The sequence below is a fragment of the Theropithecus gelada genome, chromosome 4 (genome assembly GCF_003255815.1).
Source record: "Theropithecus gelada isolate Dixy chromosome 4, Tgel_1.0, whole genome shotgun sequence".
NCBI lineage: Eukaryota > Metazoa > Chordata > Mammalia > Primates > Cercopithecidae > Theropithecus > Theropithecus gelada.
The window spans coordinates 31,568,225-31,580,765 of record NC_037671.1 but is presented as its reverse complement, the minus strand read 5'-3'; the positions used below and the strand labels follow the sequence as shown (position 1 = coordinate 31,580,765).

General features: G+C 47.2%; 2 non-coding genes across 2 annotated transcripts; both read left to right on the top strand.

Moving 5' to 3' along the window:
- Window positions 1-8,276: 8,276 nt before the first annotated feature.
- On the top strand, window positions 8,277-8,349 carry TRNAF-GAA. The gene has a single exon. It is a non-coding gene; the product is annotated as a tRNA-Phe (tRNA).
- An 875-nt stretch (window positions 8,350-9,224) lies between these two features.
- On the top strand, window positions 9,225-9,296 carry TRNAA-UGC. Its single transcript has one exon. It is a non-coding gene; the product is annotated as a tRNA-Ala (tRNA).
- Window positions 9,297-12,541: the final 3,245 nt, after the last annotated feature.

Sequence of the window (12,541 nt, the reverse complement as noted above, 5' to 3'; positions counted from 1 at the left end):
GTGATTCTCTTACTTTTCTCCTAGCAGCTTTTAGAGGATATAGTTTAGAGGTAAGAAATACTGAGATATGAGGCAGTGGATTTTCTATCTGGCCAACTTATCATATTTTTGAAGACCTCTCAGAAATATGGCTAAAGCATCAAAAAAGATCTTCACGATGTTTCTTAGTGAGAGAGGTGTGGCTCAGTGGTAGTGTGTCCTTGCCTTGCACAGGGTTCAAAAGCACACACGTTCATCTGTTTTTCACAATTCTTGCCATTCTGTACTTTTCTCCTTTTAAAAACACGTTTTGCGTGGTCACACTAAAATAAACATACTTTCTTTTTTTTTTTTTTTTTTTTGAGACGGAGTCTCGCTCTGCCGCCCAGGCTGGAGTGCAGTGGCCGGATCTCAGCTCACTGCAAGCTCCGCCTCCCGGGTTCACGCCATTCTCCTGCCTCAGCCTCCCGAGTAGTTGGGACTACAGGTGCCCGCCACCGTGCCCGGCTAGTTTTTTGTATTTTTTAGTAGAGACGGGGTTGCACCATGTTAGCCAGGATGGTCTCGATCTCCTGACCTCGTGATCCACCTGTCTCGGCCTCCCAAAGTGCTGGGATTACAGGCTTGAGCCACCGCGCCCGGCCTAAACATACTTTCCATTTCCACTCCCTGGGTCTCTGTACCACCTAAGGTGGATGTGTCAGCCCGAGATGAGTGACAGGAAGGGAATAGCGAAAATGAATTGTCTTGCTCAGGATTTCTTTAGTCAGAAGCTATAAACCACATTAACATGCCCAATAATCTTTTATTCCTTTTTGCCATATTGTTGAAGAGTAAGACAGAAAAACAAGAGCCCAGAGAAGAGAAAAGGTTTTGAAAAGCCTAGAAATTTTTCTGTTGAATTCCCTTGGTATTCTGAGCAGTGACCATGTTGGAGAACATGTTCTTGCTGTAGCAGGATGAGCCACAGACAGAACTCCTCAGACACCAGATTAAAGAAAGAAGAGGTTTTTATTTGTCTGGGAGCATCGGCAGACACTCTTAAGAGCTGAGCTCCCTGAAGACAGAGTTCCTGGCCCTTTTAAGGGCTTACAACTCCAAGGGATTCCACGTGAAAGGGTCGTGATAGATTGAGAGCACATGTGGAAAGAGTGGGGGGTTAATCTTTTAACCTCAGGCCTGGTCATCAGCGGCACTGGCTGGTCTTGCCACTGACTTAATTCCTGTTGTTTTTCAACTTTTCCTTCCTCCTCCTCTTCAGAGACAGGAGACAGTAGAGAAATGGTTTCTCTCCTCATTCCCCCCTTTGAGAACCTCACTCACTAGTGGGAGTTCTCACTCTCACCTTCACTACCCAGGTCTTCCTGCCAGTCCAGTTCCATTGACTTCTAGAGTTACATACTTTCCTGTTTTCCAACGGGGATCAAGTAGTTCTAATGGGTTATAGCACACATCAGTCTGGTCCCTTCCTGGGCTGCATACCTTGCACTGGGTGGCATTATACACATAAGTCCCTTTTAAACAAAAAGACTGTTTGAACTTTTTGCCCTATCTCAGTCTGAGGAAGGTCAGTTGAAGTCCTTACTGTACAAGTCCAAAATTTAAGAAAAATGAATCCCATGATGAACTTCCTCACGCTTCAGCCATGTGTGGACCAGTCAGCTTCTGGGTGTGACTGGAGCAGGGCTTATCATCTACTTCAGAGTCACTCTGCAATGGTTGTCCAGCTTTGGTCTTGCCTCCCGGGTTTCAGGTTCTGCAGGTTTTACACAGCTGTGGTGGATCCAGGCTGGGATTCCCTCTACCTTCAACAGCAGTGGGAGTGGTCAGGACGACAGTCTGGGGTCCTTTCCACTGTGGGCACAAAGAGGCTATGTTCCAGTCTTTGATCCACACTCGATCACCTGGGGAGAAAGGGTGAACTGGGGAGAATAAGCTAACAGGGCACCTCTCATTTAGCCAGGCTGAGATTGTGTGTGTAATTTTTCCTAAAGCCTGTAGCTGTTGCTGTAACTCAACTTCACCTAACTCTCGGGAGTGCCTAGAAGTCCCCATAATATGGGAGGGGGCCTATGATATAATATTTCATAAGGGGAATATCCTGTTCTTTTAGAAGGGGTACATCTAATTTTAAATAATACCACAGGGAGATCCTGTATCCATTTTAATCTTGTTTCCTGACACACTTTCCCTAAACTATTTTTGATAGTCCGATTCATCCGTTCCACCTTTCCGGAACTTTGAGGCCAGTAGGTGGCATGCAGTTTCCATGTGATCCCCAATACCTTTGCTGTCTTCTGTACCAAGTCAACCACAAATGCTGGTCCGTTATCTGAGCCGATCCATAAGGGCAGTCCAAATTTAGGAATAAGATCTCGAAGAAGCACATAGGTTACTTCACGAGCTTTCTCAGTTCGTGTTGGATAAGCCTCCACCCACCCAGAGTAGGTACACACAAGAACTAGTAAATACTTGTTACCTCCACACTTTGGCATCTCTGTGAATTCCACCTGGCAATCTTCAAAAGGGGCTGCTCCATAAGCTTGTATGCCGGATGGAACGGTGGACCTTGCCTGCATTGTGCTGTCAGGTAACACACCGCTGGCAGGTAACACACCACTGCGTCACCGTTTTGGCAAGGGCTGACAAATGCAAGATGTAGAAACACTGGCCTAACAACTTTTCAAGTGACTCCTGACCTAGATGGTTGATTTCGTGCACAGCCAGTACAACTGCAGCTCCTAGCAGCTGTGGCACAGCTACTCTCCCATCTGGTAACTGAATCAGTCTTTCCTCCATCACTTGCCCTCCCTCTGCCTGGAGAAAGTCCTTTTCTTCTTTAGAATAAGTAGGTACAAGATCAGGTGCTTGAGGGAACAGAGGGGCTGTGACTGATGCCCGGAAGAGGGCAGATGCTGCTTTTCGAGCCTCTGAGTCAGCGCGGGAATTCCCCAAACCCACCAAGGTGGAAGCTCACCGGTATCCTCTGCAATGCATAACTGCCACCTTGTGGGGTTTCCATACTGCTTCTAATAATTGTAAGATTTCTTGTGGATATTTTATGTCTTTTCCCCCACAGTTCAATAGGCCCTTTTCTTTATGTAATGCTCCATGCACTTGAAGGGTTAAAAAGGCATACTGAGAATCAATGTAAATGTTTACAGTCTTACCTTCACTGAGTTCTAAGGCCCGAATTAAAGCAATGAGTTCAGCTTTCTGAGCTGAAGTGCCCTGGGGCAACGATCTGGCTTCAACAACAGTGTCCAGGGTTACCACTGCATACCCTGTGCATCTCTCTCCTTGTGGGTTGATGAAGCTGCTCCCATCCATGTATAGTTCCCAGTCTACTGATGCCCAAGGCTGGTCCCGGAGGTCAGGTCTGCTAGAATAAACTGAGTCCAACACTTCTACACAGTCATGCTCGACAGGGCTCTCTTGATACTGGGAGGAAGGTGGCGGGGTTCAGGGTGTTACAAACTTTAATAGTTATACGGGGATTTTCACAGAGCAAACTTTGGTACTTGGTGAGTCTAGCATTCATTAGCCAATGATGCCCTTTAGTATTCATTAAAGTCACCACAGCATAGGGAGCGTTTATGTTCAGGTTTTGCCCAAGAGTCAGCTTATCTGCTTCTTGTACTAGTAGGGCAGTTGCTGCAAAGGCCCTCAAACATGGGGGCCATCCTTTAGAAACACCATCTAGTTGTTTGGTGGGGTAGGCCACTGGCCTCGGCCAGGGCCCCACAGTTTGGGTTAAAACTCCAACTGCCATCTTTTCTCTCTCTGACACATACAATGTAAAAGGCTTTGTCAGATTGGGTAGCCCCAGGGCTGGGGCTGACATAAGTTTTTCCTTTAACTCATGAAAGACTTGCTGTTGTTGGGATCCCCATTCAAAAGTTTCCCAGTCCTCCCCCCCACCCTTTGTGACCTCATACAAAGGCTTGGCTAATACTGCAAAGTTTGGGATCCACAGTCTGCAAAACCTCACAGCTCCTAAGAATTCTCTCACCTGCCTTCTGGTCTTAGGCTCGGGTAGATTGCAAATGACCTGCTTTCTTTCTGATCCCAGGCTGCGCTCCCCCTGTCGGATAGTAAATCCCAAGTAATGTACCTGCTGTCGGCAGATCTGAGCTTTTTTCTTGGATATCTGATACCCACAGTCTTCCGGGTGCTGGAGTAGGGCATCCGTTTCCTTGGCGCACCCGACTGCCGTGGGGTGTCCCAGCAGAAGGTCATCAACGTACTAGAGCAACACGCAGCCTAGGTCTCTGGTGGGAAACTTCTGGAGGTCTCGAGTCAATGCTTCCCCAAAGATGGTGGGGGAGTTCTTGAACCCTTGGGGAAGCTGGGTCCAAGTGTACTGAGTCAGTGACACCTGACTCTGGATCTTCCCACTGAAAGGCAAACAGTTTCTGACTCTCAGATGCTAAAGAAAGCGTCTTTCAGGTCCAAGCAGGTGAACCAGCTGTCCTCAGCTGGCAGCAACCCCAACAATGTGTACGGGTTAGGTACTGTTGGATGTGAAGTCACTGTAGCTTGATTAACTAAGTGCAAATCCTGTACCGTCCTGTAGTCCTTGGTCCCTGGCTTGGGAACAGGCAGGAGGGGAGTGTTCCATGGAGACTGACAAGGAACTATAATTCCAAAGGTTCTTAGGCGCTTGAGATGGACCTGGATACCTTCAAGAGCTTCTCCTGGGACCGGGTACTATTTTTGCCTAACTGGCTGGGCCCCAGGCTTAACTTCCATAAGTACGGGGGCTTGGTTGACTGCCAACCCTGGAGGGTTGTCCTGTGACCACACTTTTGGCCACTGGTTAGCTAGAGCTGGTCTTATATCTTGGCCTGGCTCAGTTAAGAAAAGTCTCCATTCCTCCTCTCAGGGGACCGTAAGGGTCATAGTGACTCCTGTTCCGGGTAACTTTAGCAACAAATAGCCATACTCTGTAAAAGAGATGGTGGCTTTCAGCTTGCTAGGCAAGTCCCTTCCCAACAAGAGCAAGGGACAGTCAGGCATGTACAAAAACTGATGAATCACTTTATGTCCTCCTACAGTACAAGTCCGGTGCAAGCAGAAAGCTTGCTTTGCTGAAACCCCTATGGCTCCGATTGCCAATAGTCTTTTTGGATAAGGGGGCAAATGGGGCAGTTACTACCAAATGTTCAGCACCGGTATCAACAAGAAAATCAATGTCTTTACCCTCGACTGTCATCCTGACCATAGACTCTTTGGGGGCACTTGAGCCCAGTCCCCCTCGTCCAATAACCCTTTTGCCAGGTTGAGCAGGGCCCCTTCCTCCTTGTCTGGGGCCTCCTGCTCTGAGTCACCTTGTTTTCCTTTTAGCTAAGGGCATTTGTTCTTCCAATGTCCTATTTCTTTACAATAAGCACACCTGTTATGCTGCAAACGCTGACAGCCAGGCTGAGTTTCTTTCCCAGGCCCCCCCTTCCCTTGCCTCTTTGGGGGGACCCCTCTGATTGCTGCAGCTAACAGGTCAGCATTTCGCCAGGCCTGACGTTCATCCTTTTTGCAGTTTTCCTTGCGGCTTACTGCATCCCTGTTTACTAACACCTGGTTAGCTATGTCTTTTTTTTTTTTTTTTTTTTTGAGACAGAGTCTCGCTCTGTCGCCCAGGCTGGAGTGCAGTGGCCAGATCTCAGCTCACTGCAAGCTCCACCTCCCGGGTTCACGCCATTCTCCTGCCTCAGCCTCCCAAGTAGCTGGGACCACAGGCGCCTGCCACCTCGCCCGGCTAGTTTTTTGTATTTTTTTAGTAGAGACAGGGTTTCACCATGTTAGCCAGGATGGTCTCGATCTCCTGACCTCGTGATCCACCTGTCTCGGCCTCCCAAAGTGCTGGGATTACAGGCTTGAGCCACCGCGCCCGGCCCTGGTTAGCTATTTCTAATAACTGTGATGTATTCATCCCTGCAAAGCCAGCCTGTTTCTGCAGTTTTCCTCTAATGTCTTCTGCGCTTTGACTAACTAAAGCCATGTTAATCATGCGCTGATTTTCAGGGCTATCGGGATCAAAGGGAGTATATGTACGATGGGCCTCACACAGTCTCTGGTAGAATTGTGCTGGACTTTCTTCTATTCCCTGAACGACCTCAGAGACTTCATTAACGTTTGTGGCCTTCTGGGCTCCCCTCTTTAATCCTTCCAAGAGAGCTTCCCTGTATTGGTTTAGCCTTTCCACATCCTCTCTTTCATTTGGGTCCCACTGGGGTCGGTTGGTTCCTGGTAACTAGGTCTTTACATACTCTTGGGGGTTTTGGTAATCAGCCACTTAGTTGCTGCTTGGAGCCCTCTCCGCCTTTCATCTGTGTTAAAGAGGAACGTGAGCAACTGGTAGCAATCAGCCCAGGTGGGGTTGTGGGTCTGGATAATAGTTTGGAGCAAATCAATTAGAGCTTGTGGCTTTTCAGTATAGGACAGGGTACCAGTTGAGAAGGTCAGCAGAGGTGAAGGGCTGGTACACAAAAACATGCCTCTCCACCATGTGACCGTCCTCATCTATCCCAGTATACTGCTGCTCTTTCAGGGGCATTTGTATCCCAATTTTGGGTCGTAAACGAGCTGCCAAGGGAGGGGTTTCTCCCAAGTCTTCATCTCCTCTCTTGTCTACTCTGGGTGGCCTAGGGATATGTATGTTTTGCAGAGGGGCAAGCACTGTGGGCTCAAGAGTGGGGAGCCTCTCTCCCTGGTAAGGGGAGGGCACCACTGGGATCACTGGTGCCATCTCCTGCAATGGATCTTCTGATGTTGGGTTGAACAGAGCTTCAGGAGTTGATTTCCCTTGGCAGGTGGAGTGGGATCCTTCCTTGGCTATCTTTCTCTTTGCTACTAGGACTGCTGCTGCCTGCCCGCTTAGCCACCGTTGGGGGTCTAGCACCAGCTGTAACCAATTATCTATGTATGGGAACTGGTCTGAGTATCCTGCCTTACCAGTTACCCTGTGCCATACTTTAGAAACAAGGGACCTGTCCAAACTTCCTTCTGATGGCCAACCCACTTCTAATGTTGGCCAATCTATTTCACACAAAGTTCTAAGTTTTCCTGGTGTCATAGTAACCCTATAGTCTCCACTAAATCCTTCCCTGAAATTTTGCAACATAGTTCCTAGTGGAGTGGGCTTTCTTTGTGTCTGACCCATGTTTCCATGAGACAAAACACCCCACTCACACCACATGCACACATCACAGAACAAAGAGCGGGTAAAAAGGGCACACACACACACTCTTTTAGTTTACACCAAACCAGAATCAAAACCAAAATCAGAGTATCCAGAAATCCAAGCCAGGTGAAAACCAAATCCAAAGTATCAAGCAATTCAAGTCAAGTAAAGCCAAAGTGCTGGCTCAGGCAAGCCTTGGGTGATCTGGTGATCAGGCCACGCTTCCACTCAAATGGAGTGGGCAAGTTCCAAAGACCAGTTTTACCACGTTTCAGATGTCCAGACTTAAAGGGCCAGTTCCTTCCCCATGTTCAGCCACCGTGTGGATCCTCTATGGGGCCTGCTGTGCACTGCTCTGAGGAGGCATTCCACCGGGGCAATTGCCTACCCGGGAGCGCTCTCAGGACCCCGTCCCTCAAGCTGGCCAGAGTACCCCGCAGGGATGTTCCACAGGGCAGGCCTAAGTGGCCTAAAGGGCTGCCTCGACCGCGTGTTAATCACCTCGATTCCCGGTCAGGGAACCAACAAATGTAGCAGGACGAGCCACAGACAAAACTCCTCAGACACCAAATTAAAGAAGGAAGAGGTTTTTATTCCACCGGGAGAAATGGCAGACTCGTCTTCAGAGCCGAGCTCCCCGAAGACAGAGTTCCTGGCCCTTTTAAGGGCTTACAACTCCAAGGGGTTCCACGTGAAAGGGTCGTGATAGATTGAGAGCACATGTGGTTAGAGTGGGGGGGTTAATCTTTTAACCTCAGGCCTGGTCATCAATGGCACTGGCTGGTCTTGCCACTGACTTAATTCCTGTTGTTTTTCAACTTTTTCTTCCTCCTCCTCTTCAGAGACAGGAGACAGTAAGAGAAATAGTTCTCTCCTCATTGCTTTGCTCTATTCTTCACCTTTGCCTTTTCTTTCCCCGGCTTTTGCTAACCCATTCATTGTCCTTAAAATTGGGTCCTATTTTCAGACATAAATTGGAGCAGAATCTATATTTTGGGGATGAAGGGGTGAGTGAATGACAGGGGATATTGAAGACAACAGGACTGGAAGATATACTGACCCTACAAATGACAGTTTTATATTTTGAAGAAATAGCTAAAAGAAGAGGCTTAAAGCAGCTGAAATAGCTCAGTTGGGAGAGTGTTAGACTGAAGATCTAAAGGTCCCTGGTTCAATCCCGGGTTTCGGCAGGCTTCTTTTTTCAGTTTTAGTTTTGCCTAATAGAACTCTTATTTTTATTTATTTATTTATTTTTCTCGGAGTTTCACTCTTGTTGTCCAGGATGGAGTGCAATGGAGCGAACTCGGCTCACTGCAACCTCCGCCTCCTGGGTTCAAGCCATTCTCCCGCCTCAGCCTCCAGAATAGCTGGGATTACAGGCAGGCACCACCACGCCTGGCTAATTTTGTATTTTTAGTACAGACGGACTTTCTCCATGTTGGTCAGGCTGGTCTCAAACTCCCGACCTCAGGTGATCCCTTAGCCTCAGCCTCCCAAAGGGCTGGGATTACAGGCGTTAGCCACAGCGCCCGGCTAATACAACCCTTATACAACACTTGCATGCCAATACCAGAAGGGTGTATAGAACTCCAATTTTTTGCTGTTGAAAATCCAATAAAGGTACTACACACACACACACACACACACGTGTGTGTATATACATATATATATATGCATGTATATATGCATCACTCTCTCCTTTGGTTTCATATTCCACTGAAGTCTTCCATGAAGCGCTGACATTAAATAAATTATTTAAAGTCTTAAACCTAGGAAGTGATTTTTTTTTTTTTTTGAGATTGAGTTTTCCTCAGGCGCCCAGGCTGGAGTGCAGTGGCGCGATCTTGGCTCACTGCAACCTCCGCCTTCCGGGTTCAAGGATTCTCCTGCCTCAGTGGCTGGGATTACAGGCGCCTTCCATTTCATGTCGTATACAGTATTCTAAATAATTTATATCCCCTATTAGTACCGAGGATCTTCTACTCACAGCCGCTGCAGACGCTCCATTATACTCAGAAAAAGAAAGCTACCTCCTGAAAATTATTACAAGAAGGTTTTTCAGGAAGGGGGTGTAGCTCAGTGGTAGAGCGCATGCTTTGCATGCATGAGGCCCCGGGTTCGATCCCCAGCACCTCCAAACGTTGATTTTTGCTATGGCAGTGCTCAAACCTAATGCTCAAGCAGCGTTAGACTCCGAATTCTCGAGCAACGTAGACTTCTTCCTCCGCACCTTTTTCTATCCTATTTCTGCACATATAGAGAGTAAAGACGTAACCCAATGGGTTGCCTCCATTTATAACCAATCTCTATGCTGTGAGCTTCGACATCACCGAAGGCGATTGCCACGGCCGAAGGAAGGTGAAAAAGAAATGAGGAAGAAAGAATGGGATCCCAACAGGGCCTCTTGAACCCAAACAAAAGACTGCACATCCACAGGCGGTTCACATTAGCTCTCATTTTGTACTATGATTAAAGAGAAGGAAAGACAAAGAAGAAGAAGGGAGAAAAACGCCGCGCGGCCTTTTTTTTTTTTTTTTTTTTTTTTTTGAGACGGAGTCTCTCTCTGTAGCCCAGGCTGGAGTGCAGTGGCTCGATCTCCGCTCACTGCAACCTCTGCCTCCCGGGTTCGAGTGATTCTCCTGCCTCAGCAGCTGGGATTACAGGCGCGTGCCATCACGCCTGGGTAATTTTTGTATTTTTAGTAGAGACGGGGTTACATCATGTTGGCCACGCTGGTCTCGAACTCCAGACCTCAGGTGATCCACCCGCCACAGTTTCCCAAAATGCTGGGATTACAGGCGTGAGCCACCGCTCCCAGCATCATCTTTTTTTTTTTTACATTAGTTTTGTTTTCTGGGCCAAAGAACAGAGCGAAAGCATCTATCCACTGATTTCTCCTACAGTCTCTCCCTGTAAACCTGCGCAGAGAGCACAGCCACAAGTGTGATCCAATACTGAGACAAGGACTGCTGTGGCTCTCCAGCCGCTTGAGTTGGGAGTGGAAGGATACTGGATGACCGAACGAAGACTGTCGGGGAATTAGAGGCCTTCCACATGCTAGGAGCAGAAACCAATATGGATCAACATTCCGTACCGATATTCCATACAATTGATTCATTTTCCTGTATTTCTTCAGCAATTCCATTTCCTCGTTAAAATAAAACATTGCCTGGAAACCTCTGTTAACAGTCAACGGAGGACTCATATGAAAAAGTAGGAAAAGTTTTTCTGTCACAATAGAAGATAGATGCAGAGTAAAAGATGAGTGGATCGCAGATGTGTTGAGCACTTCCTTAGGTAAAAACAAAACAAAACAAAAATTGTTTTGTTCTTTCTCGTCATTCCCATCACATCTGCATTGTATGACCAGGGAACTCCCAGGAAATCCTGTCCACTGATGATACCTTTTAGGGGTTTCCAATGCTGTATGTTTCAAAATTGCTGTACTCTGTGTGTAGGTTTGCTGTTGAATCAAAGCATCTTTGAGAGGCAACAGAGTATGATGTTTGTCACCATCCACCAGTCTAACACTCTATCAGGCTGGGATGTCCTTACTTCTTGATTCTTTTATCCGGTAAAAATATCCATAACCAGCTTCCAGGAGGGATACTGTCTTGTGAAACCTGTTTAGCTGAGGATTGGCTGTGTGTCCCCAGGCCAATCATATGTTTGTTTTAAGATGCATTTTTTGAAGAGGTAATGAAGACATGCCATATATTTTCTTTTCATTTCTTGCTTTTTCTCCCCTGCTATCTACTGGTTCTCTCGAGGCACTTTAAGGAAACAGTGTCATGTTTGCACAAAGGATGCTGCACAGGAGAGCAAGGGGTGAAGGATTAGGGTGCTACCAGTGGAATGCCAAATTCCAGGCCCAACCTCAGATCTACAGAATCAGAATTGATAAGAGTGGGGCCCAGCTGCCCGTGTTGGACAAGCCCTCAAGTGACTCTGATGCTAAAGTTTGAGAAGCACTGCTCTAGAAGTTTCAGAAGGAGGTCCCAGGGCCAGATGTTTGCTAAGGAGAAAGAGTTGCTCCCGGGGTTCCCTGCCTATTTTCAATTAAAAAAACTCGGACCACCTAGGAAAGCCAGTGAGGTTTATATTTGCCTTACATCAGGGGTGAGAGTGAATTTGTTATCTCTTTGAGACCTTCAATATTTTAGATGGCTGGAGCTCACACACAAGAGCCTTTGATTTTCCTGTAGAAGAACTCACAGGGGTTCTTTAGAGCCAGGAGACTATTTCCAGCCAAAATACCTGGAGCCCTCTCGAGCTATTTTGGCCTTTCAATTTGAAACCTAGGCTTGGAAGTTTCTAAGCTCTAAGGAAGACACTGTAATCACTCTTTCTCCATCCTCACGGTTGGGATTCACCCTCCTGTCTCTCCAGCCCCCACTAATTCTGCCAATGTTCTGGTCTAAGATCAAGTTGTTAAAACCCAGTCTATGTGGCTGGGGGCGGTGGCTCACACCTGTAATCCCAGCACTTTGGGAGGCCAAGTCGGGCGAATCACGAGGTCAAGAGATCAAGACCATCCTGTCCAACATGGTGAAACCCATCTCTACCAAAAATACAAAAATTAGCTGGGCATGGTGGCCAGGGAGGCTGAGGCAGGAAAATAAAAAAATTAGCTGGGCATGGTGGCTGCGCCTGTAGTTCCAGCTACGGGGAGGCTGAGGCAGGAGAATCCTTTGAACCTCGGAAGCGGAGATTACAGTGAGCCGAGATCGCGCCACTGCACTCAAGCCTGGTGACACAATGAGACTCCATCAAAAACAAAAAACAAAAACAAACAAAAAAGTTCAGTCTAATGCATAAAATGTAATTAAAATATCTTCGCAGCATTAAGTAGAGAATTCCTTGTTGTTAGCAGACTGTTCCTCTTCCTCCTTGGAAGATGTTCTCTGTCTGTCCACCTTCTGCGTTTTCACATTTGTCTCTTCCTTTCCACACCTAAGCCAGCGCTTTATTTCCACTTATCTCGTGTAGGGATACTCTTTTGTGTGGAGACCTTGACTTTCCACACTCTTCTTGCTTCCAAGAGTTGGGTGTAGGCAATGTAGGAGCCCACTGCCAAAGTGTGGGTGATATTCTCCAGGAAGAAACCTAAATTTCAGAGGCTTGCTGATGTGGAAGAAAGCCTGGGTTATTCGATTCATAGAGCTTCACACTGCTAGGTAGATTGAAATCTGGACACCCTGAATTCCTTAGGAACAAGGTAGAAGTGCTTCTGAAAACCAATTTAAGTTTAAAATATACTGAGGCTCCCTGACCTTTCTTGTTTTTCACGACATATTCCAAGCTCAAGAAGTTAAACTCTCTCTCTCTCTCTCTCTCTCTCTCCCCCCCCTTCTCTCCCTCTCTCAAATACAAAAACAGAAC